This window comes from Nicotiana tabacum, chromosome 3 (assembly GCF_000715075.1).
Source record: "Nicotiana tabacum cultivar K326 chromosome 3, ASM71507v2, whole genome shotgun sequence".
Taxonomy (NCBI): domain Eukaryota; kingdom Viridiplantae; phylum Streptophyta; class Magnoliopsida; order Solanales; family Solanaceae; genus Nicotiana; species Nicotiana tabacum.
This window is the reverse complement of record NC_134082.1, coordinates 53,709,811-53,734,976: the sequence shown is the minus strand read 5'-3', so window position 1 is coordinate 53,734,976 and position 25,166 is coordinate 53,709,811. Positions and strand designations below refer to the sequence as shown.

The window sequence follows — 25,166 nt, the reverse complement described above, 5'->3', positions numbered from 1 at the left end:
TTAGGCTTGGGCGGATTTGGTTGGGTCTTGGGTTAATTGAGTTGGGGTTAAATTGAGGATAAAATTGAAATCCGAATGGGCTATAATTGCAATGAAATGAGGCTAAATGTTAAATAGTCAGTTTTCCCTTTTTATTTTATATAAAATAGTTAAAACGATTTTAAAAGCAAATTAAAAGTACTGACCCAATTAATAATATATAAATATCAATTTAAAAATATTGGAACCAATTTTACAATTATAAAATGCTATTAATCTTAAAGTAGGCTATAATTGCAATTATATGCAATTTACCTTCTAAAATACCAAATAAATTTGTAAAAATATACAAAAAGTATATTAACTATATTTTGGTATAAATATGGGAATAAAATAAATTATTCACCAAAACTGATGATTTTGGGAATAATTATGGATTTTGCACTGCTAAAATAGACAATAAATTGATTTAAAAAATCTTAAAAATTAGGGAAAAAATATCAAAACTCTTGGAGCATGCTTATATGTGCATGTGCATGCTATTTTGAAAGTATTTTGTATAAAAATACATAAGGAAAAATTGGGTATCAACATGACATTACATGTTTAGAGTCTCTTAGTCGCAAGTGGTACACAATGATAGATGATGCACTAGGTGCCTGTCTCACCCCCGGGCTCGGGGCGGAACACATGCCATCATATGACCATGAAAAAATCTCCCCATGCTCCTTAAGAAACGAATGTACTCCTTTTTCTCTGTCGGCGATAAGTGAATGCTGATGCGAGTCTTCTTGACGGTCTCGGCGCCCCCAAAATTTAATGCTTCGGTTTCGTCCAGGTTGGACGTAGGCTTATTCTCAAAGTTTTCAACCACCCTGATAACTTACTCAGGTATCTCATCTTCTTCATTCGAATCAATATCCTCATATTGTGTTACCTTATTACATGTCAAAGTCACCGGTTCATTAGAAAAGGTAATAATAACGTTGTAGAAAGAAAAATGTGGAAGATAATAATGTATAATAAAGAGCAATGCATTTGACTGAGACTTATAACACCCAAACAAGTACGGCTCGATGAATCAAGCATTTATTTTGAAACAAGTTATTCTTTAAAATAAAATTACTAAAGATCTTAGATGCCTAGAATGGCTATAGAAATAAAATCTGCCAAACTACCTAGGGACTCAGCGGCCCGGGATGGTGTGGCGGTCCAATTCCTGAGAACAGCTGCCTTCTCCACATTCTCATTAGTGCGGCCTTCTTCCTCCCCCTCCTCCGTTATTGCACTGCAATTCATGTCTTCGTCCTCTAAGAAAAGATTCCTCAGCCCAGCCAATGCTTCATCTTCTACAGTTCCCCATATTGTGTCAGCTTGGTGAAAAGTTTGACCCAGATGTGGTACTGGTTACTCGAGAAGATAATAAGGTCCACGCCATGTAGGCGACCAATCATCATACTCCTGCCATGTATACTGGTATCCGAGCCCAAAAATAGTACCATGACGTTTCAGCCGTATCAGTTTAGTAATACCCTGGAGATTCTTCCCATGCTCTTTGCTGGGTTCATACCCAGACCATGCCAGTATGCTTTCTATTTTGCTACTCTACCATTTATCATTATAAATGGCATTGCCACGTTTGATGTGATGATGGGTTTCCCCTCCTAGCCTTCTTCTGTTCCCGACAACCGGGATGGTTTGACTGGTGTAAATGGGGTTACTACCGTTTCTATGAATGATCACCTCTTGATGGTTTCATTCGAATTTCACGGCTTGATGTAATGTGGAAGGCACAGCCCTAGTGTCACGACCTAATTCCCCGAACCCGGTCGTGATGGTGCCTCTCGTGAAGACAAGCCCAGCCAGCCCAAAACAGACCACCTCTTTTAAACAGTTAAATACCATAAGTAGTTCTAAAACATGATATAATAACCATAATTTGCAGAATTAACGATAACAACAGTAGAAACCTTTCCGACACAGCCCAAACCGGGGTGTCACAAGTCATGAGCAACTAATAGTTCCGAATACCAGCCTACTATATGCGTCATCTGTTACAGAAGTTCAAGAACATGAAAATAGTAAGATAAGGGAGGCACAAGGGTTGCGGACGCCAACTGCTACCTCGTAGTCTCCAAAAACACTACCTGGACTGGGAGGATCAACACTCAGGAGCGGACTCTGCGACACCTGAATCTGCACACATGTTGTAGGGAGTAATGTGAGTACTCCAACTCAGTGAGTAATAATCATAAATAATGGCTGAAAGCAAGAAAACACATAAAGGCACAAAGCAATTCTATATCAAGCAGTAAAATCACTCCAAGTAGTAAATCCATGAAGAAATCAAATAACGTTCCTTTAAACCAAGTAAAACAGGTAATTTAGTAGGTGAATAACAAGTAGAAATCCGCCCCTCCGGCACAGTAACAATCACTCAGAACAGTATCAGCCCCTCGGGCTCACTCTCGGCACAATATCAGCCCATCGGGCTCATTCTCTGTACAATATCAACCCCTCGGGCTCACTCTCAAATCATGATGGGTACCCACGCTCACTGTGGGGGTGCAGACTCCGGAGGGGTCCCTTACGACCCAAGTGCAATATCAAGTCATCTCGTGGCAATAAAAAGTATCTCAGGCCCTCGGCCTCATATCATTCAACATATCCTCACATATGGCCCTCGACCTCACTCAGTCCAAAAATCATCACAAGCCCCTCGGGCATTAGTCAAACAGTAGTTCTCATCCCAAAACATCATCTAGAAATATCATTTAAGTTCAAATACGAATAAAAGTGGCTGATTTTGTAAAACAGTAAATATCAACAGGACTGAGTTCAAGTTATAAGTTAAACAGTGAGGAATTAGTGATAAAAATCCTCGGAGGGTTCAAATAGTTGGCACGAAGCCCAAATATGGCAATCAGCCCAAATCATGACGATAACAAATAAGTTTCAGTCAAATACGCGGTAAAATCATCAATCGAGACAGACCAAGTCACAATCCCTAGTAGTAAAAGACCCCACGCTCATCACCCATGCACTTGTCTTACCTCAATACAGTAGTACGATGTGCAATCTAGGGTTTCAAACCCTCAGGACATCATTTACAACCATTACACACCTCAAACCGGCTAATTCTCTAGCTCGCGACACCTTTTCCCCTCGAATTGCCCTCCACGCGCGTCGAATATATCCAAAATCAGAACTAATACGTCACAATATGCAAAGGGAACAAAGCCCAAGAAAAAACAATCGAATTATCACAAAATTCCAGAAATTGGTCAAACTCGAGCCCCGGGCCCACATCTCGGAATTTGACAAAATTCACAAAACTAGAATCCTTATACTCTCACAAGTCTATCCATACGAAAATTATCCAATTTCGATACCATTTGGTCCTTCAAATCATCATTTTATAATTTTGAAAGATTTCATAATTTTATTCCCAAATTCCATCCCAAACCACGAATTAAATGATGAATTCAATGACAGATTCATGCACTCTAGCCAAATCTGAGTTAGAATCACTTACCCCGATGAATTTCTTGAAAAACCTTCAAACAATCGCCAAAATCCGAGCTTTCTAGGTCAAAATATCAAATAAAACCCAAAACCTCGTATTTATAGAGTACCCCACAGATTTCCACCTCCACGGGCCGCACAAAATCGACTGCGGTCTGCACAAAACCAGTGCCGTCCGCACAAAAACGATCGCGGCCGCACAAGCTTTCCTCTACAGTGACATGCTTTAGTATTTTTTCCATAACTTTTGCTACAGATGTTCAAATTGCGATATATTTACCTTTCTGGAAACTAGTCATGAAGGGCTACAACTTTCGTTTTGAATCATCTCAAAATTACTTGTATATCATAAGATGTGAGCTTCAAAAGTAGGACCAGTGGAATGTTCTTCACCGCGGCCACACACCATTTTGTGCGGTCCGCACAACACCTACCGCGGCCGCACTTCATTTTGTGCGGTCCGCACGGCACATACGGCGACCGCACTTCTTTTTGTGTGGACCGCGCGGGTGAGTTCCGAGGCTTACAACCCTACTGTACCTGCTACAGCTATGATTTTTGGTCTAAAATATCCCGGAACCTACCCGGAACACCCGGAACTTCAAACCATTTGTACTAACACATCCCATGACATCGTTAAAACTTGTTCAAAACTTCGGAATGCTCACAACAATATCAAATCACCAATTTAACATGGGATTCAAGCCTAAGAACTCCAAGCACTCTTAAATTATGCTTTCGATCAGAAAGTCTATCCAACCTCGTCCAAATGACCTAAAACTTTGCACACACATCCCAAATGACATAACGAAGCTACTGCAACTCTCAGAATTTCATTCCGACCTTTATATCAAAATCTCACCTATCAACCGGATAACGCCGAAATCTCAATTTCGCCAATTAAAGACTAAACCTTCCACAGACTTCCAACATGCATTCCGATCATTCTCCTAAGTCCCAAATCACCTTAATGAGCTAGCTAAATCATAACAATTCCAATACGAGATCAAATACAAACAAGTCAAAACTTGGTCAAAACTTTCAAATTTTAATCTTTCAACCGAGACTGTTCTTCCAAATTCATTCTGATTAACCTGAAACCCAACACCAATGATTTACATAAGTCATAATACACCATACGGGGCAAGTCATGCCCGAGAACTGGAGAGCAAAGTGCAAAAGCTCATAACGACTGGTCGGGTTGTTACATCATCCCCCACTTAAACATAAGTTCATCCTCGAACGTGCCCAGAGTTGTTCCAAAAGCCAACCAATCACTGAATAACCTTACCATGCATATACCCGGGGGTGATCCCGCGTCACCTTATCTCATATAGGTCCGATAACACAATGCAACTAAAATTTCACAATCCAACCTAATACATAAACCTTAGAACCACATTTCCACTTCTGAAATCATTCACAACATCAGAATCTCACATCTATATTCAGAATAAGCCCGAACAAGCTGTAATCACCCATACTTGCAATCTCAGGTGCAATCACTTGATATACCACATGACTCAAACACTTGTAGCGATAACTTCTAATTACAGCAGCTGCACATAACATCCGAATACCGATAAAAAAACTCTTATCAACTAAAGTCTCATCCCAACACTTTCATATACTACCAATGATGACTAAAACACGCGGTAAGCCATAACCATTTCCTAGATCAACCAGTCAAGAAGCCACTCCTCCTTAGGCAAATACCACAACAAATTTCTGAGCCGAAGCTCAATATTATCCTTCCAACATGCTAAAATTGAATCCGTTCGTATCCATTAATGATCCCAATGATCTCCTCTAATCACACACTACTCTGGTGAAGTGACACATCAGTATAGGCCTAATCCACCACTTGCATAATACGCGCAGCAATAAGCAACAGTCAGAACATACCTCCAATCATGAAAATGACTCAAATGAAAGAGTTGTACCTCAAGCTCGCCAGTACCACCACAACACAAGGCTGAGAACCCATCTCGCATCATAGGAACAGAACACACGAATCAAACCTGCAAGATCATACCTCCACATAACTTTGCTGTGATGCGCGATCTTATCTAACATAGCTCTACATGAACCACCTCAAGTCACTATGCTCGAAATCGACAACCACGCAAAATTTGATGTCTGGAACCAAAGCAAATTATCATACCCATAGTAGAGCAAATAACCTATACCACACAAACCCAAAAGGACATAACCAATACACCATTCACCGAGTAGCACCCGATTTCTCTTCCCGCTCAACTTCCACTATTAAACCTCAATAGAACCGCACCCTATGTGCCTATAACTGACAAATCATAACACCTCTCCCAGTAATACAATTCGGAGCCAACCAAGACGACTCAAGTTAGAACATGCATCCACATTGGCCTGCCAATGAACTCCTCATCAAAGAAATCCTAAGGTTGTTCCTTCAACTCCTCTAAATCTGCCGGTGCCATACGATACGGTGTCCGACATCAAATCAATACCGAAATCAATAACCTTGCCCGGCGGCATGCCCGGCCACAAGAACACATCCAAAAAGTCCCTGACCACTGGAACCGAATCAATGGTAGAAGCCTCTGCACTGACATCTATCACGAAAGCCCACATAAGGAAGACAATTATTCCCAGCCGTCCGCTGGGTTTTCGAAATATAAACCACTCCACTAGGACATAATCCGTCGAACCTCGCCACTCAATCCGTGGTATCTCCAGCATAGCCAACAGTGTCGCCTTAGCGCAATATTCCAAAATGACACAACATGGAGACAACCAATATGAACCGAATATCATATCAAAAATCTAACATACCAAGCAACAAAAGTTTAGCTCGGGCCTCCAAACCCCGATAGTCACCAAACAGTGCTGATAACCACGACTCACAACCACAACATAGCCTAAATATGAGAACTTCCCGTCTCCAAATCCATATGGCATATGAATCAACACACCTATTCCCAATTCCACTATCCGAATGCATACCACACCTCAAATACCCAATCATTCCACGAAAGATACTCTAAAATTCCCTTGTGCTATCAAGCAAACTCGAATATCAGTAGTCGATCTAATAAGAAATGCCGCAATATTACCGAAGTACTATCAACTTAATCTAATTGCCTTTTCTGAAACATACTCCCTCGTCAAATCACTCCAATTACCAATACAATTTCCTTAATCATCTGAAACTTCCCATGCTGCCTAAGAATTTTATGACCTTCCTTTCAGATCTGAACCGCAACCTCACACACGCAAGTCTCAATTATTTACAACATACTGCATAACCCATACCATTCTAGGATAACCATGAGAACTTCATATCCCTTCCAAATTGCAAGTAACTATGCATTCCACTAGCCAAGAACTTCCCCATTCCATTTGCACAACACTAACTCATCAGGACTGCATCCTTCTAACTCAACTGAACTACACATGTCACTAAAACCCAAAAGAATTGTCGCGAAACACCTGCAGAGATTCGTTACCTCGAAAACACCCAAGGAACTAATCATATCCTTACCATACCGATCTGGCCTACTACCACGCTATCCCATCTATTCGAGTTTCCTTCTGATCTACCATTAGCTTGGCACTTCTTCTTGCTACAACGCCAATATTCCTCAACCCATAGTCACCATGCGAGACCCAAGCATGAAACCACACTGTCTAAGGCTTATAAGCTGCTGAGTACTCTCTTAAATGTTTTCAAAAGCACCACGTTCAAAATACCTACCTCGAAGGGGCTTCCTGCGAATTTGGAACCATTACCTTCCTAATACTGATATATAGAATCCCATAGTTAATGTAGAAAGTACCACAAGTCTTGACATCTTCCAAATGAAAACTCAGTTCCTAACCACATATACAACCTTAAAATACCCAATTGCTACATGTAGAATCTTTAAGACATTAGAACTATTCTCGAGAGTCATTCACTCTATTAAAACTGCAATTAGTCTGATCAAATGAACTGAACAACCCATGCCTCATTGGCACTCCAACACCGCAAAATGTAACCTCATCCCAATATAACCAAGCAATTTCCTGCTCTATGCACTAAGCCTTCTTGCCAATAACAATTCAAGACATCCCGTGATTCTCACACACCTATGAAGCATAATATAATCTTCGTCAAAATTTTCCTTTACTCGAGCCATCCTCTATCTCAATTTTCGCAAGCCATAACTGATTCACTAGCATGCCTAAAACTGTAACCAACATAGCACCTAACCGTGCAATCACCTAATCAATAGCAAGCTCCCCCACTTGGCTCGAAGCTATAGATTAGCACACACTCAATAATTCATAATGATTATACTCTATTGATGTCATGATACCATAGTGAGATTAAACTCAAATCTTTTATAAGCCTGTGAAAACACAGATCATCTAGAATTTTAACTCTTCTGCGAATCTCGCATTCCACTCTCACAACAATTACACCCACTCTCTAATCAACCCAATTTAAATTGCAACACATATCCTTCACTCACAAATGAGATCTTTTAACAGACACATAAGGATCGTGCAACCTCATAACATTTCATAGGAGACAACCCACCTGCTTTGCCTCTAACTAACATTTCTGTATACCTTCCACCGTCATAAACTGTATGCAGTCACTTAGTCTTCCTGAGTCTGAACTCATACCGCAACATGAAATTTACTTCACTCACAATTGGGAAACATGAAAAGATCCTTCACACACCCATAACACGGGACTATATACCTCGAATCAAGATAGAATTCAAGCACCAAATAGTTCTTCTATCCTTTAGCAGACCTTCCTCGTCACTTCCAAATCATACGAATACACCTCACAGCACTAACATTCTCACTACATAGCCATACAACCGTCACTTCCACTAATAGGGAAAAATACCGAACATATAAATTCAAAAGCACTTGCTCACACAATCAGCACCTCGGTGCTTAAGCTATAGGCAAAGATCCGACCTCAAGAACTCCAGACTGGCCCAACATCAACTCACAAATATCACATCTCTCCCCTCGATTAGGGAATCACAAGCCATCGAGGCACATTTGATACTAAGCGCTCATGCCCGCACACGAATGCGTGGAAGGAATTCAAGAGTTTCTTTTCAAAATGAATCAAGGACGCATGATTAGAATTCAAGAATGTGAATTTTTCATAAAGGTTCTACATCCTCTCGAGGATAAATACAGATGTTTGCGTACCGATCTGCGAGACTCTACTAAACCTGCTCATGACTTGTGAGACCTATGTAATCTAGGCTCTGATACCAACTTGTCACAACCCAATTCCCCGTACCCAATCGTAATGGCGCCTATCGTGAAAACAAGGCTAGCCAGACCAAAATAGACCACCTCTTTTAAATAGTTAAATACCATAAGTAGTTCTAAAAAATGATATAATAACCATAATTTGCGGAATTAACGATAACAATAGTAGAAACCATCCCGACATATCCCAAAACGGGGTGTCACAAGTCATGAGCAACCAATAGTTCCGGATACCAGTCTACTAGATACGAAATCCGTAACAAAAGTTCAAGAACATTAAAATAGTAAGATAAGGGAGGCAAGGGGGCTGCGGACGCCAACAGCTACCTCGTAGTCTTCGAAAACACTACCTGGACTGGGAGGATCAGCACTCTGGAGCGGACTCTGCGACACCTGAATCTGCACACACGATGTAGGGAGTAATGTGAGTACTCCGACTCAGTGAGTAATAATCATAAATAATGGTTGAAAGTAAGAAAACACATAAAGGCACAAAACAATTTTATATCAAACAATAAAATCACTTAAGGCAGTAAATCCATGAAGAAATCAAATGAAGTTCCTTTAAATCAAGTAAAACAAGTAATTTAGCAGGTGAATAACAAGTAGAAATCTGCCCCCCCGGGCACAGTAACAATCACTCAGAACAGTATCTGCCCCTTGGGCTCACTCTCGGTACAATATTAGCCCCTCGGGCTCACTCTCAATACAGTATCAGCCCCTCGGGATCACTCTCAAATCATGATGGGTACCCGCGCTCACTGTGGGGGTGCAGACTTAGGAGGGGCCCCTTACAGCCCAAGCTCAATATCAAGCCATCTCGTGGCAATAAAAAGTATCTCAAGCCCTCGGCCTCATATCACTCAGCATATCCTCACATATGGACCTCGCCCTTACTCAGTCCAAAAATCATCACAAGCCCCTCGGGTATTAGTAAAATAGTAGTTCTCAGCCCAAAATATCATTTAGAAATATAATTTAATTTCAAATACGAATAAAAGTGGCTGAGTTTGTAAAACAGTAAATATCAACAGGACTAAGTTCAAGTAATAAGTCAAACAGTGAGGAATTAGTGATAAAAATCGCCGGAGGGTTCAAATAGTTCGCACGAAGCCCAAATATGGCAATCAGTCCAAATCATGATGATAACAAATAAGTTTCAGTCAAATACGCAGTAAAATCATCAATCGGGACAGACCAAGTCACAAACCCCAGTAGTAAAAGACCCCACGCTCATCACCCAGAGCGTGTCTCACCTCAATACAACACTATGATGTGCAATCCTTATACTCTCACGAGTCTATCCATACGAAAATTATCCAATTCCGATACCATTTGGTCCTTCAAATCATCATTTTATATTTTTGAAAGATTTCACAATTTTCTTCCCAAATTCCATCCCAAACCACGAATTAAATGATGAATTCAATGATAGATTCATGTACTCTAGCCAAATCTGAGTTAGAATCACTTACCCCGATGAATTTCTTGAAAAACCTTTGAAAAATCGGCAAAATCCGAGCTCTCTAGGTCAAAATATCAAATAAAACCCAAAACCTCGTATTTATAGAGTACCCCACAGATTTCCCCCTCAGCGAGCCGCACAAAATCGACTGCGGTCCACACAAAACTAGTGAGGTCCACAAAAAAATGACCGCGGCCACACAAACTTTCCTCTGCAGTGATAGGCTTTAGTATTTTTTCCATAACGTTCACTACAGATGTCCAAATTGCGATAGCCTTACCATTATGGAAACTAAACACGAAGGGCTACAACTTTCGTTTTTGAGTAATCTCAAATATTCTTGTAGATCAAAAGATATGGGCTTCCGAAGTAGCACCAGCGGAATGTTCTTCACCGCGGCCGCACACCATTTTGTGCGGTCCGCACAACACCTACCGCAGCCGCACTTCATCTTGTGTGGTCCGCACAGTACGTACCACGGCTGCACTTCTTTTTGTGCAGACCACACGGGTGAGTTTCAAGGCCTGCAACCCTTCTGGACCTGCTACAACTATGATTATTGGTCTAAAACATCTCGGAACCTACCCGGAACTTCAAACCAATTATACCAACACATCCCATGACATCGTTCAAACTTTTTCAAAACTTCGGACCACTCACAATAATATCAAATCACCAATTTAACATAGGATTCAAGCCTAAGAACTCCAAGAACTCTTAAATTATGCTTTCGATCAGAAAGAATATCAAACCTTGTCCGAATGATCTTAAATTTTTCACACACATCCCAAATAACACAACAAAGCTATTGCAACTCTCGGAATTTCATTCCTACCTTTATATCAAAGTCTCACCTATCTACTGGAAAAACGCCGAAATCTCAATTTCGCTAATTCAAGCCTAAACCTTCCACGGACTTCCAACATGCATTCTGATCACGCTCATAAGTCCCAAATCACCTAACTGAGCTATCCAAATCATAAAAATTCCAATCCGAGATCAAATACAAACAAGTAAAATCTTGGTCAAACCTTTCAAATTTTAAGCTTTCAACCGAGAGTGTTCTTCCAAATTCATTCTGATTAACCTGAAACCCAACACCAACGATTTACATAAGTCATAATACACTACACAGGGCAAGTCATGCCAGAGAACTGGAGAGCAAAGTGCAAAAGCTCAAAACAACTGGTCGGGTCGTTACACCCAGCGGCATGAATCCATAGTATGCCAAACAGAAAATTGTATAAAGCTGATATGTTAAGCACTTGGAATTCAACGTCGAACCAAGTTGGCCCCTTCTACAGGCAATGATTAATCTCCCCAATCGTTTCCCTTTGATACCCATGAAGGCTTTCATTTTCATGCTTCCTGCTCGTATTTCATGAAAACCGTTGCGCAATCTTTTCAGAGTATCCAACGGACAAATGTTGAGGCTTGAACCCCATCAATCAAGACCCTGGTGATGAATTTGTCTTCAAATTACATTATGATATGCAATGTTCGATTGTGATTCAACCCTTCAGGCAGTAGCTCATCCTCGTGGAAGATTATTTTATGACTTTCCAACACCTTCCCTACCATATTGGCCATCTCTCCACTGGTGATATTGTTGTGCGCGTATGCTTCACTCAACACCTTTATCAAAGCATTCTTGTACGCCTCTGAATTTTGCAACAGTTACAGCATGGATATCTAAGCTGGGGTTTTTCTCAAATGATCGTTGATAGAGTATTTCCTTGCTTATACTTTCCTTCAAAGGTCATCTGGCCATGTTTAATGACAAGATACTTGGTAGTGGTGTCTTTACTTGGTCCTCCCAAGTGTTCAAGTGTATAGATTCTTCCGATCCTAGTCATTCCCTGTGCAGCATCAGATTCCTCTATCTTTGCCTTTCCTTTTCACCTAGCTTCAGCAACGTAATCCCAAGGTATTGTTTTTGAATTGAAAGGAGGTGTGGTTGATACTATCACTGTTAAAGGTGTGGCCACTTCTAAATGGAACAGGGGTGGCCGTAGGTGGAGCTACCTCAACCTCAAATGGAACTGATGTAGCTACCTCAACCTTGATTGGTGACTAAGTATGTACTACAATACTGGTAAGTGTGACTGCAGGTTTAAAGTCATCACCTTCTCGAATAAGCCTGATTGACCCCTCAGGATCCCATTCTCCATCCATCTCTATCATATGTATCCCGCCACCCCTATGATCCGGGAGAGGATTATTGTGGACATTGGGTGCATCTTCTTTTCCCTGTATGACCTTGTTATCAATCAGCATCTGGATTTTGTCTTTCAGTGATCGATACTCGTCAATGGTGTGCCCCTACATAACAGAATGGTATGCACAGGTTTTGTTTGGGTTGACCCATTAGGACGGATTTTCTACTGCCGCAACAGGAATGGGAGAGATGTAACTAGCGGCTTTCAACCTTTCATATGGCTGGTCGATGGGTTCAGCAATAGCGGTGTATTATCTGGGTGGTTTGCGGTCAAAATTGGGTCATGGCCTTGGATAATTTTGGCATGTTGGAGGTGATTGGAAATGAGATGGTTGGGAATTATAGGTATGACAGACAGTGGCCGATTGGGAATATCTGGGAGATGAGGGTTGATATGTACGTGGTGGTGCTTGCTATGTGGGTGGAGGTGTTTGATATGTGGGTGGAGGTGTTTGATATATAAGTGGAGATTTCGGGCCTTGAGCCACCATTACTGCCCCAACATCTTTCTTTTTGATATACCGCCTGATTGTTATGCATTGTTTGTGGCCTGTAATGCCTCAATGTTTGTTACCATCCCACTCTTGATGCCTTCTTCAATTCTTTCCCCATGTTTGACGATATAAGAGAATTTATGGTTTTCAATAACCATCAACCTTTCAAAGTATTACGGATCTTGTGTTCTGACTAAAAACTTGTTCATTTGTTTCTCGTCCAAAGATGGCCTGACTTTGGCTGCTTCCGTCCTCCAATAATTAGCATACTCACAGAAAGTCTCGGTGGGCTTCTTCTTAAGGTTCTGAATGTAGAAAATATCTGGTGCATTTTCTGTGTTGAACCTGAATCAGTCCATGAAATTAGATGCCATACTCACCCAGTTGGACCATTGCTTAGGATCATGGCTGGTATACTAGGACAAAGCATCACTCGTAAGACTCCTCATGAAAAGCTCCATCCAGATCTTTTCATCCTTTTTGACACCGACAAGTTTGTCACAATAGGTCCTTAGATGAACTGGGATCACCTGTACCGTCAAACATCCCGAACTTGGGAGGTTTGTACCCCTCTGGCAGTTCTACAATTGGCTGTATGCATAGGTCTTCGTAGTTCAAACCTTCTATCCCTTTTCCTCCTTCGACACCCTAAACTCGACTTGTCAACTTTTTGAGTTCCTCAGCCATGTAAGTAGGCCCTTCTCAGCGGATTCTGCTGTATAGGAAGTTGGTTGGATAGAGTGAGGTACGGTTTCCAAGTATATATGGTTATTTTGGTAAGTGCAAGGAGCCTGGGTGTAGTGGTGGTCATTGGTTGAGTTTTGAGGATCGGGAATGGGTTGTGGTGTGTTTTGGGGAGTTTGATCAGTGGCAGTTGGTGGGTACTGCATTGGTTGATGGTGGTGTTGTGGCAGAGTTGGTATTGGTAAGGGATTGAGATTTTGAGGTGGGGTTGCATATTGATGCGGTGCAGGAGGGTTTTGGGGATGTTGGTTTAGTGTATTTTGGGGTGGTATTGGATGATTGGTGTTTTGTTGGTTGACATCGGGGACATTCAAGGTGAGGGATAAGTTTTCCAAGTTGCGGACCTTCTCAAGCTCTCCCTGTAGCTCCAGTAGCTTTTGTTCCAACCTTAAAACTAAATCATTTGGTGCCGGAGTACTACGACCATCTGAAGTTTATGCATTTTCCACATTCTCCTTTTGAATACCACTTAAGTCATTTATTTTAGCTTTCCCTTTGTTCTTTGTATTACTTGGAGGAGGAGGAGGAGGAGGGCCTCTAGATCTGTTGTGATACGCTGATGATGTCAGTATATGTGAACCGACCTTAGGGGATGGGAATAAAGAATAAATAAAAACAAAAGGTAAACAAGTTAGTAAGGGTTATGAAATGTTTGTAGTATTAAAACACATATTGCGGGAATGTAAATTTACATCCTAATTTGGGAGCCCCGTTGTGCCCGGTAGGCCTAGCGACAAATAAATTTGGAGAAATTTAGCGCCAATAATTGCCTCATTTCATTAATGTAAAAGTAAACGACCCAAAACGACACTAAATAACATAATGTTGCTAGTGGAACTTGTCTTTATTACATTTAAAATGAAAGTAAGTAAATCTAATCTACTTGGTCATAGAAAGACCCTCTCTAGATCGGATGCTGTTATCAATCAACTCTCCCAACTCGCATAGGTTCAGCAGTAGGAATGCCCTTGCCAGATGCCCTCTTTTGTTTCCTTCAACGTTCGGACAATCGGTGACCCTCTTCCGTATCTTCCCTTCCAATTCCATTAAACTGTATTCTAGATATTCTAGCCTCTCACTGGATTTAACAAGTCTTTCTTTCCACTCGTTAGTCATTTCCATGTCGGCCTTATGCTGCGTCATATGCTCAACTTCAGATTCTTGAACTCTTTTGCGCAGCTTGTTGTACTTCACCTCTACTCTGGCAAACTTATCTATGACCATGTTTCCTGGACACACCCTTGGTTCAAAGACTCCTGACAGATTATCATCCAACCATGAGGGGTAAAAGTATGAATGGCCTGCATGTTATCGGTCCGGCTCGATGGTATCCTTCTCCACAATAATCTTCAAAGTAAACATATGTTGTGCTTCATTCTTATATGGGATGGTGTCACCCTGGAAATCAGCTATGAAGTAACTCATCTTAGCAGCCCGTGGTATGACTTGTCTCCTGCCTGCCTGTCTCATAACTCTAAGGGGAGCATAAGGGTATATCCCTCTTAACCCAATCAACACCAAATATAGGACATCTCTGGTTCTTATGATGAACTCATCGGTGGGGAACCACTCAAACATCCACTAAACCCGGTCCTCAGTCAACTTGTTGAAAAATTGCACCTATCCTTCAACATCCTTAGGTTGATCGAACATGTCTGGAATGTTAGTCATCATTTTAAGGTGATGGACGGCTATTTGGTCATTCAACGGCCTTCCTGGAAACTCTTGGCGGTATTGACCCCTTTGGAGATGTTCTAACAGCCAGACTTGTAATAGCAAATTCCAACCCTCAAAGAATCTGGACCTCTTCTGACAGCGTTCCAAGGCCCAATACATATCCGCAATGATTATAGGGACAATAGTATATGTCTGCCCCTCGATCCAGTCCTTCATAGTTTTGGGCACCATGGATAGCCTAGTATGGATTCTATCCCCTTGGATTGGGAATACCAACATGCCCAAGAAGCACAAAATAAACACATAGACCCTACATGAACCCAGCCCAAAGAGGTGATTGAGAACTCATCATCAAAAATACAGTAAGAGCTACTGTGACCGTATATTTCATAAAGGAAATCAAAAGGTATGTAGGAGTTTTTCAGGCACTCCAAATCATCATTTTTCTTCAGCCCCATCATCTTAAAGAACCCTCTGGTGGTGCAATTTTCAGGTGCCAACAGACCAGGGCTATCCCTTGGCAGCCTAGCAAATTCTCTAATTTCTTCTAGGAGGGGAGTCACTTCTATATTCCCGAAGTGGAACACAGCCCTTTCCTTATCCCAAAATAGAGTGGCGGATTCGATCAACATTTTGTTTGGTTGAAGATCCAATAGTGACGACAAATTCCCTAAGACTCTTTTCACATGATTTTGGTCACTTGAGGGAAGGTCCCTCCACCAGTCTATCAAAAGTGCAGGCATGCTACCAACCATACCGAAAGTGGGGACTTCGTGCCTCATTTTCTACAAAACAAGAGATAGTTAGGCCCTTTACCCCTCTAGGTTTGTCAATTTATATAGTAATTATTATCATATTGGCACTTATTTCTCCAAATTAATACACACAATGGTGATTACGTCAGTTGGGATTGTGGAAAACCCGATGGACTTTTGGACGAGGCCTGTCTTAAAGGGTTATTAATCGGATAACATATTAACCCGACTAACATTGACCATGATACATGCACAATTAATCAGAGTAAGGCTGCTATAGAGGTCTAGACTGGGACCCTCAAGCGGACAACTTGAGGGGGAAAGGCACAGAACCGTCGAACGCATCACCGATCGACTAGTTTTAACACAAATATGCCTTTCCAAATTTAAAGGGTGATATATAAGAGGAGCGCAAACACTCATCAAGAATTGCTATATGATTGATTACGCATGAGTGGAATATGATGTTGAGCATGGTTTATGCAACAATAAATAGCATGTTTTCAAGTATTTGCACGTAAAAAATGATAAATACAGTATTTAAATAATTGTTACAGTATAGAAAAGAGTTGCCGCTAAAAAGGAAGAAAACCATAAATAGTGATTCCGTCACTATTCATCGGCCATAACTCTTTCATCCGGCGAGGGAACACTACAAAATTGGTCTTAAAAGAACACTATTCTCATCACAAACAACCTCCCTTTGTCTTTTCACCGATTTCTATATCAAGAAGCTACAGATCTTAATTCTAGTTTTTCCAGTTACTGCAGCGTCGAGTTATTTCATTCAAACTACTTCGTTATTCAACTTTGTAATGTGAATCTGTTATGCTCTAAGCTCAAGTGTTGGTTTGTTGAAAAACTATATACTTGTATAACAAACATCTCTCTTGGTGAATTATCTGGCAGATATTCGATCTAGATTTTGGCTACTATTAATATAGCATCACGTTTCTTCAGTGATTTACAACTTTCATGCAAAGTATCCAGATTTTGAAGAACTCCTTGTAGTATTAGAATCGTCTTTAGTGTTCTGGGTTTATTTGGGGAAGACTGTCACGCAGTGCTACCATGGCCACTATGGCCAGTGTCCAGCCACCCTCTCATATTGGGCCACCTCCACAACCACCCCCCAATATCACCCAGCCTTCTAATGGCACAAAACCTATGGACTATGCAAATGCTGTAAAACCTACGAACAACACTTCGAGAATGCAAGAACGTGTAGTAGTAGTTGAGCCAATTCCTCCAAGACAAGCCCATATACTTCAAGGACAACCAACTGTACGATTTTCAGAAGCAGAAGTTGAACGCATGAATTTAATGGAAGGTTTGCAACAGGTTGTTATTTGCAAATTTTCATACGGATGGCCATATATCAATGAAATACGTTGCATTGTTCCTTTACAGTGTGGTATAAAAGCTAAATGCAACATTGGATATCTACGTGATAGGCACATTTTGATTCATTTTTCATTATGGCAAGATTATGTAGACTTCTCATCAAAAGGTGTGTATTATGTAAAGGATAAGCTTGGAGATGAATATCAATTAAGAACCTTGATTTATGATGCTAAATTTAAAGTTGACGAAGAGACTCCTAAGGTAATGGCGTGGATCTCATTCCCTAATCTGCTACCTACTTATTTTGTAAGAGAATGCTTGTTCTCCCTAGCTTCTGCAGTCGGTAAACCCCTCCATTTGGACTTGGCTACTGTCAAGAAAACTAGATCTAGTTGTGCTCGCGTGAAAGTGTTGGTGGACCTGCTAGCAGACCTGCCTAAGAAGGTTCGATTAGACATTATTAATGAGCCTACTGGAGATATTAGAACTGAGTGGGTGACTATCAAATATGACTATCTACCCAAGTATTGTAAGGAATGTAAGCTTTAGGGCCATGATGTGTTCGAATGCTGGAAAATTCATCCTGAACTAATGGCCAGCAGAAATGATGAAAAGAAGGCTTCAACTGATGCTGTAGTGCAGCCCAACCAGGATAACAAAACAAACAATGCTACAATAATGGTTCTTACAAGTGGGAAAGTTGTTGGCAATCAAGTTGCTCAATGGAAGGAGGTCAAAGATAGGAGAGTGCAAGCAAAAGAGAAACATGCAGCAGATTTAGCAAATACTGGACAAGAAATCGTGGTTGTAAACAATCAAAAAGGAATTCCACAACAAGTTCAGATAACAAACAAGTTTGCATGTTTAGAAGTGGAAAACAGTGAAGAACTTTGTACAAATCAGCTCATTGACAGTGCTATCCAAAAAAATGCCTCCAACTCCATAATTCCTGTGACTGAAAATAATGCAGACCCCATTAATATTCATATAGTTGTAGAGAATGAGTCAGAAGAGCTGCAATTTGATTTTTCGACTAGACAAATGGTACAAAAGGTAACTTCACCTAGTTCATCTAGGAGACCATTAACTATGTCAGAACCAAAGAAACTGAACCCTGTAACACCTACTTTCAATCCTACAACAATAAGAAATCATGCAGCAAATAGGGAATCAAAAGCAAATTGTGTACAACAAGATTTGGGGAATGAGCAGCATTTTGACAATTACTCAACTGCCCAATGGGTGTAAGAAGCATTCAAAAATAATGTAGTTCAGGTCAATACCTCATGTCAAGACATTCCTTCACAGGATACCAAAGTTGAACAACATTTAGCAAACAATAAAGAGAATAACTTAATTGAAGATACAGATTTTGAGAAATTCAGGACTAATGAAAAAGATAAATGGGCAGGAGGGAGATTATGGATCAACAAAACAGAGGAAGTCTTAGCGGATGGGCAGATTCTAGATACAATGCATTGTGAAGAAGAAATTGGAGGAAATGAAGTGGAAGATGAGAATCAAAGTGTTAATTGTAATGCCAATGCAATTAGTATTCAAAGCATAAGTGAATGCACAAATGCAGTAGAAGAAAAGACAAAAGAGGGGAACAACAATATTATAGATCCAGGAGGGACTTTACATAATGATGTTAGTAATGTCTTGAAAGAAGCTGAAAATACAGACAAGAACCAAGAGAAAAATTCAGACAAGAACCAAGAGAAGACAGTGCAAGTCTATGCAAGAAGTGGTGTACCATTGAGCACAGTGAAGGATGTAGCAGGAAGTGTTGTTCCATCGAACAATACACAACCGTTGACCAATGTACATGAGGAAAAAGCTGCTGAACTTACCAATCAAGAAAAAAATGTTGAACTTACCAATCAGGCATATGATGTTGTGACATCAAAAGAAGCAATAGAAGCACATGACCAAGTTGGCCACACAGAACTTAAAGGTAGAGACATGGATGATGAATCCACTACACAAAATTTCCTTAATGTTACCAAGCAGGGTGATCTGTCACCAAGGCTTATTGATATAGTAAAATCTACAACAAAAGGAAAAAAGAAACAGTCAAAACAGACATCTACTGTCCCAGCCAGTGGAGTACAAACAAGGAGAACAGTGTCCAAACCCCAAAACATTTAATGGATGCAATTATATGGAATGTCAAGTCAGTAAATGCAATGCAAGCATTTGAAAGGCTGATTACAATGCTCAGAAAACATCACTTTGAGTTCATAGGAATCCTTGAGCCTATGCAACAGTCTCACAAAATGGAGAGGTATAGAGCAAGAATTGGTTTGGCACAGGTTGTGGTGAATGTATCAAATAAGTTTTGGGCTTTTATTGATGAAATATTTGAGGTTACTATTCTGTATAACATGACTCAACAACTGACTTTGAGATTAACGCACACTGAAACACATGTTGAGCTCATCCTTACACTAGTTTATGCCAAATGTGATCGCATTGAAAGAATTGAACTATGGGATTCTTTGTATGCAATGGCATCAGATATGACAGTACCATGGCTAGTTGGAGGCGACTTTAATGTGATATGGGATGAGGAAGAGAAATTTGGAGGCTTACCAGTTTCTCTCACTGAAGTAGATGACTTTAGGCACTGCATCAATACCTGTAACTTGACAGATTTGGGATTTAAAGGAAGCATATTTACATGGTGGAATGGAAGATCAGAGGAAGACTGTATTTTTAAAAGATTGGACAGATGTTTTGGCAATCATGAATTGCAACAGACCTTTCCTGGATTGGAGGTAACTCACCTGTCCAAAATTGGGTCTGATTATTGCCCAATGCTGCTAAAATGTGATATAGAAACTCCTCCAATTAAGAAGTCATTCAGATTTCTTAACTTCTGGACTAAGCATGAAACTTCAAAGATGTAGTAAAGAAGAATTGGAATGCTGATTTTAGTGCTAACCATTTCTGCATTTTTAACTACAAGTTAAAGAAGCTTAAGAAAGCACTATCTACCTGGAGCAGATCTACATATGGGGATATATTCCAAAAGATTGCAAGCCTGGAGGAGGTGGTCTTGGTTCATGAAAGACAATTTGAAGTCAATCCTACACAGATGAACAGGTAAAGATTACAATAGGTACAAGCTGAAATGATTAAATATCTTGCATTAGAAGAAGAATTCTGGAGATAAAAAGCTGGCATGTTATGGTTCAAAGATAGCGATAGAAACACTAAATTCTTCCATGCTCAAGTTAATGGGAGAAGGAAGAGACTCAAATTATCAAGGATCCATAATAGCCTTGGTAACTGGATTGAAGAAGATCACTTAATAGCAGAAAAAGCACTAAAGTTCTACAAGGATCAATTTACTAAGAGTGATGTTCCTAATGCTTTTGATATTCTAAATCATGTACCTTCAATGGTAGAGAGTGATCAACATGAAAGATTGATGGCTTTTCCTTCCAATGAAGAAGTGAAGAGAGCAGTTATGGGGTTGAATGGGGACTCAGCAGGTGGACCGGATGGCTTCACTGGAGCCTTTTACCAAACATGTTGGGAAATCATTGAAGAAGATGTAGTAGGCATGGTCAAGGCTTTTTTTTTTTTTGCGGTCAGCAATTGCCAAAGAGTGTGACACACACAAACCTAGTTTTATTACCAAAGGAAAAAGAAGTTATGACCTTTGCAGACATGAGACCAATCAGTCTCAGCAACTTTGTTAACAAGATTTTATCGAGGGTTATTCATGAAAGATTGGTTGAATTTTTACCTAACTTAATCTCACAGGAACAGGCAGGTTTTGTGAAGGGAAGAAGTATAGTTGAGAATGTACTGTTAACTCAAGAAATCATTACGGATATCAGGTTGAGAACAAAAGCAGGCCCAAATGTTGTGATTAAGCTCGATATAACAAAAGCTTATGATAGGCTATCATGGCTATTCCTGACCAAAATGCTAAGGAAGATGGGATTTCCTGAAGCGTTTATTGGATTGATCTTTGATTTGATTGGGAATAATTGGTACTCTATTCTTATAAATGGGCAGCCAAATGGTTTCTTCAAATCTTCGAGGGGAGTTAAGCAGGGTGACCCTTTGTCACCAACCGTATTTATTCTAGCAGCAGAAGCAATGTCTCGGGGATTGAATTCACTACACACTAACCTGGATTTCTGTGGATTTGGAATGCCAAAATGGAGCCCAAAAATAAATCATCTCTTATACGCTAATGATACAATCATTTTCTCCTCATCTGATGAAACTTCACTGAGACTTGTCATGGAGGTTTTGCAAGCTTATGAATCATCGTCTGGTCAACTAGTGAACAAAGCCAAAACTGCCATATACCTGCATCATTTAACGGATAATGAGGTGATTAACAAGGTTGAAAGGATTACAGGTATATAAAGACAATGTTTCCCTATGACCTATCTTGGCTGCCCTATTTTTTATGCAAGAAGAAGGAGTGACTATTACCAGGGATTAATCACTAAGGTCATGGACAAACTGCAGTCGTGTAAAGGCAAACTCCTATCTATAGGAGGCAGAGCTATATTGATCGCAAATGTCATGCAGAGTATCCCAATTCATATGTTGTCAGCAGTTAATCCAAAAAAATTTGTGATCAATAAATTACATAGCATTTTTGCCAAATTCTTCTGGAGCAGCAATGTGGGAGGCAACTCTAGACATTGGTCATCGTGGACTAACCTTTGTATGCCTTATGAGGAGGGAGGCATAGGCTTCAGGTCCCTACATGATGTATCCAAGGCACTATTCTATAAATTGTGGTGGAAGTTCAGGACAAAACCTAGTTTATGGAGTGCATTTATTAGTCAAAAGTACTGCAAGAAACTAAATCCAGTAATTGTACCTTGGAAGCGTGGATCCCACATGTGGAGAAAAATGCTAGAATGTAGGGACTTGATTGAGCATCAAATCTACTGGAAACCGAGAATGGGATCAGCTCAATTCTGGTTCGACAATTGGACTAAGCTGGGAGCCTTATATTTCCAAGTGCCTGCAGAGTTTGGTATCGATGAGGATATTCAAAATTTCAATGATCTGGTTGAAAATGATATGTGGAACTTGGAAAAAATATTTCAGACTCTACCTGAAGATTTGGCAAACCACATTGTGCAAAATATTAGACCACCAAACGAATGTGCAGAGTTAGATACACCATTCTGGATGCTTGAAATAAGAGGTCATTTTTCAGTGAAGTCTGCATGGGATTACCTGCGAAGAAGAGACAACCCATGATTAGGTTGCAGGATGATATGGGTCAAAGGCTTACCTTTCAAGTTATCTTTCTTCCTGTGGAAGGTGTGGAAAGCCAAACTGCCACTTGATGATTTCTTGCGTAAAATAGGATACTCCATGCCATCAAAATGTTGGTATTGTGCTGATCCTAAGGAGGAGTCATTAGTACATTTGTTCTTCACATCCAATGCAGCTAGGAGTGTTTGGAATTACTTCCTGAGGAGAGTAGGAATTGCATTAGAAGGATTATCATTACAACAAGCAATTACAAAGTGTTGGAAAGCACCAGTTGTTCCCAGATTGAAGCCAGTCTTACAAGCTTTACCTGCATGCATTATATGGGAACTTTGGAAGAGAAGAAACAGTTTGAAATATGGAGAAGCAGTGTCAGTGAGCAGAGTTATTTACCAGGTGTCATCTACTCTGCAAGCTCTAGTCCAATTAAAAAAGCCTGGACTGCATGTGCCTAACAAGTGGCTGGACTTACTGACAATGATGGATCAATACACACCTCGATTGAAATATGAAAAGGTGTTATGGGAATTTCCTCCAAGAGGGTGGATCAAAGTAAATATGGATGGTGCATGTAGAGGGAACCCAGGGAGGAGTTCAATTGGTTTCTGCATAAGGGATGAGGTAGGTGATTTGATATATGCAGAAGGAAGGGAGATTTCTGAAGGAACCAATAATGAATCAGAAGCAGTAGCTATTGTGGAGGCATTGAAGATGTGCAAAAATCTTAATTATTTTCAGATATGGCTGCAGACAGATTCCTTGCTATTAAAGAACATTATAAAGGAATCATGGAATCCGCCTTGGTATATTACTGATCATGTTGAGGAGATTTTAAGATTAAAGGAACAAAGTATCATCAAGGTCACACACATATTCAAAGAAGGGAATACATTAGCAGACCACCTTGCCAACTATGCTCTAGATAAAGGAAATATTGAATGTCATGGCTTCTAGTATATGGACTCAAAAGGAAGGAGGATTATTAATGAAGACAAGATGCAATGTCCTTACATAAGAGTGAAGGTTGCAAGGAATTAGGAGGAAAAGAGGCTACAATTTGCTATCGGACTCGAATCATTCTTGAGGAGAGATTGGTTAGCAATTTTTCAACTAACATTGTTTACTTTTTTGCAAGTATCTCATCGATGCTAAAACCTTATGTTATAATAGAATCTCAAGTGGTGGTATTAATGCCTTGCATTCAATCCGCTGGGAGGACATTAAAGGTGGGCTTTGGCATATGTACAAAGATCATTTCAAGGAAGGCAATTACATCAAAAGGAATTGCTGGAACTTTGGAGGAATTTGATCGACCATTTCATGAGGCAGATCAAGAAGAGAAATGGCTCTCTCGAACAAAATATAAGCAACCGGAAGAGGAGAAAGAAGAAGTCTAGAGTGGAATGCTACGCCAAATATCTATTGCAATAAGTGAGCACAATGTCACATGGGAAAGGAGAGATGAACTTCTAGACAAAAGGAGCTTTGGAGAGAGCTTTTGTGGTCAACAGTGCACGCCTGTCTGGGAGCGTGACTTTGCTATAAGGAGTTGTTTGAGATGCCATGCTGGTTTGCATAAAACTCAAATGTATCTAAGGGATGGCGTGATTTCGAGAAAGGGAGACCTAGAAAGTACGCTAAGACAAAGCATAGAAAAATGGTACCACAAAAGAACAATAAAAAATGTGATGGTTGGTATCATTATCATAATCATGCAAGACAAGGTGTGGACTGAAGATGGGAAATTCAAGACAAACATATGGAGACCTATAGCTCGACAACATAAGGTGATAATGCAATGCCCAAAGAAACACACATGCACGGAAAACATGGGAGAAATGGGCAAAGGTTTAAAGTTGTCACACATGCACGGAAAAATGACGCATGGGATGGTACATAACAATTTTATGGTATTAAATACTATATTGGGGGAGCACATTTCAATAGGAATGGACCACCGGAGGCAATATTTAATACAACAAAAAGCTGGATTCACGCATAGATTCAATGTGGCACGCTTCTCAAATGCACGCCTAATGCACTTTAAATCTGCCGAGTTCAAGACACAACTGGTATTGAATTTTAAATTCACGCTTTTGTGTGTTTATCTGCAGAACTCAAGGATAAAGCATGGGTGTAAATGCCAACAATTTAATAATGGTGTAGTCATGAAAGTTGGACAAATTGAAAAAGCCATGGTTACAATAAAGAAAGTGTATTGCATCGACTATACCAATGGACATTGGAAGGATGAGCTAATGCTTTTAAAATTGGCAAAGAAAGCTCATGTGATTGTCTATCCAAAGAAGATTTTTAAATTCCAAGCATGCTCCTTGGTAAATGAAACAATGGGAATTAAATTATCCTTGTTTAATGCACACCTGGTTCAAACATACACAAAGGTATGGTCATGGCCGTTTGGAGACATCATGACC

General features: G+C 40.3%; 1 long non-coding RNA gene across 9 annotated transcripts; it reads right to left on the bottom strand.

The window, feature by feature from the left end:
• Positions 1 to 1,199: 1,199 nt before the first annotated feature.
• LOC107759390 (uncharacterized) lies at positions 1,200 to 24,588 on the bottom strand. 9 transcript variants are annotated; one of them, XR_012707547.1, is made up of 8 exons: positions 23,125 to 24,588; positions 23,003 to 23,041; positions 22,568 to 22,932; positions 22,328 to 22,474; positions 21,619 to 21,801; positions 20,470 to 20,561; positions 9,123 to 9,171; positions 1,200 to 2,175 (listed from the first exon to the last, which is right to left on the bottom strand). It is a non-coding gene; the product is annotated as an uncharacterized LOC107759390 (long non-coding RNA). The 9 variants fall into 9 exon arrangements; XR_012707543.1 differs by lacking the exon at positions 23,003 to 23,041 and having other exon boundaries at positions 1,203 to 2,030; positions 2,127 to 2,175; positions 9,100 to 9,171; XR_012707541.1 differs by lacking the exon at positions 23,003 to 23,041 and having other exon boundaries at positions 1,203 to 2,030; positions 2,127 to 2,175.
• Positions 24,589 to 25,166: the final 578 nt, after the last annotated feature.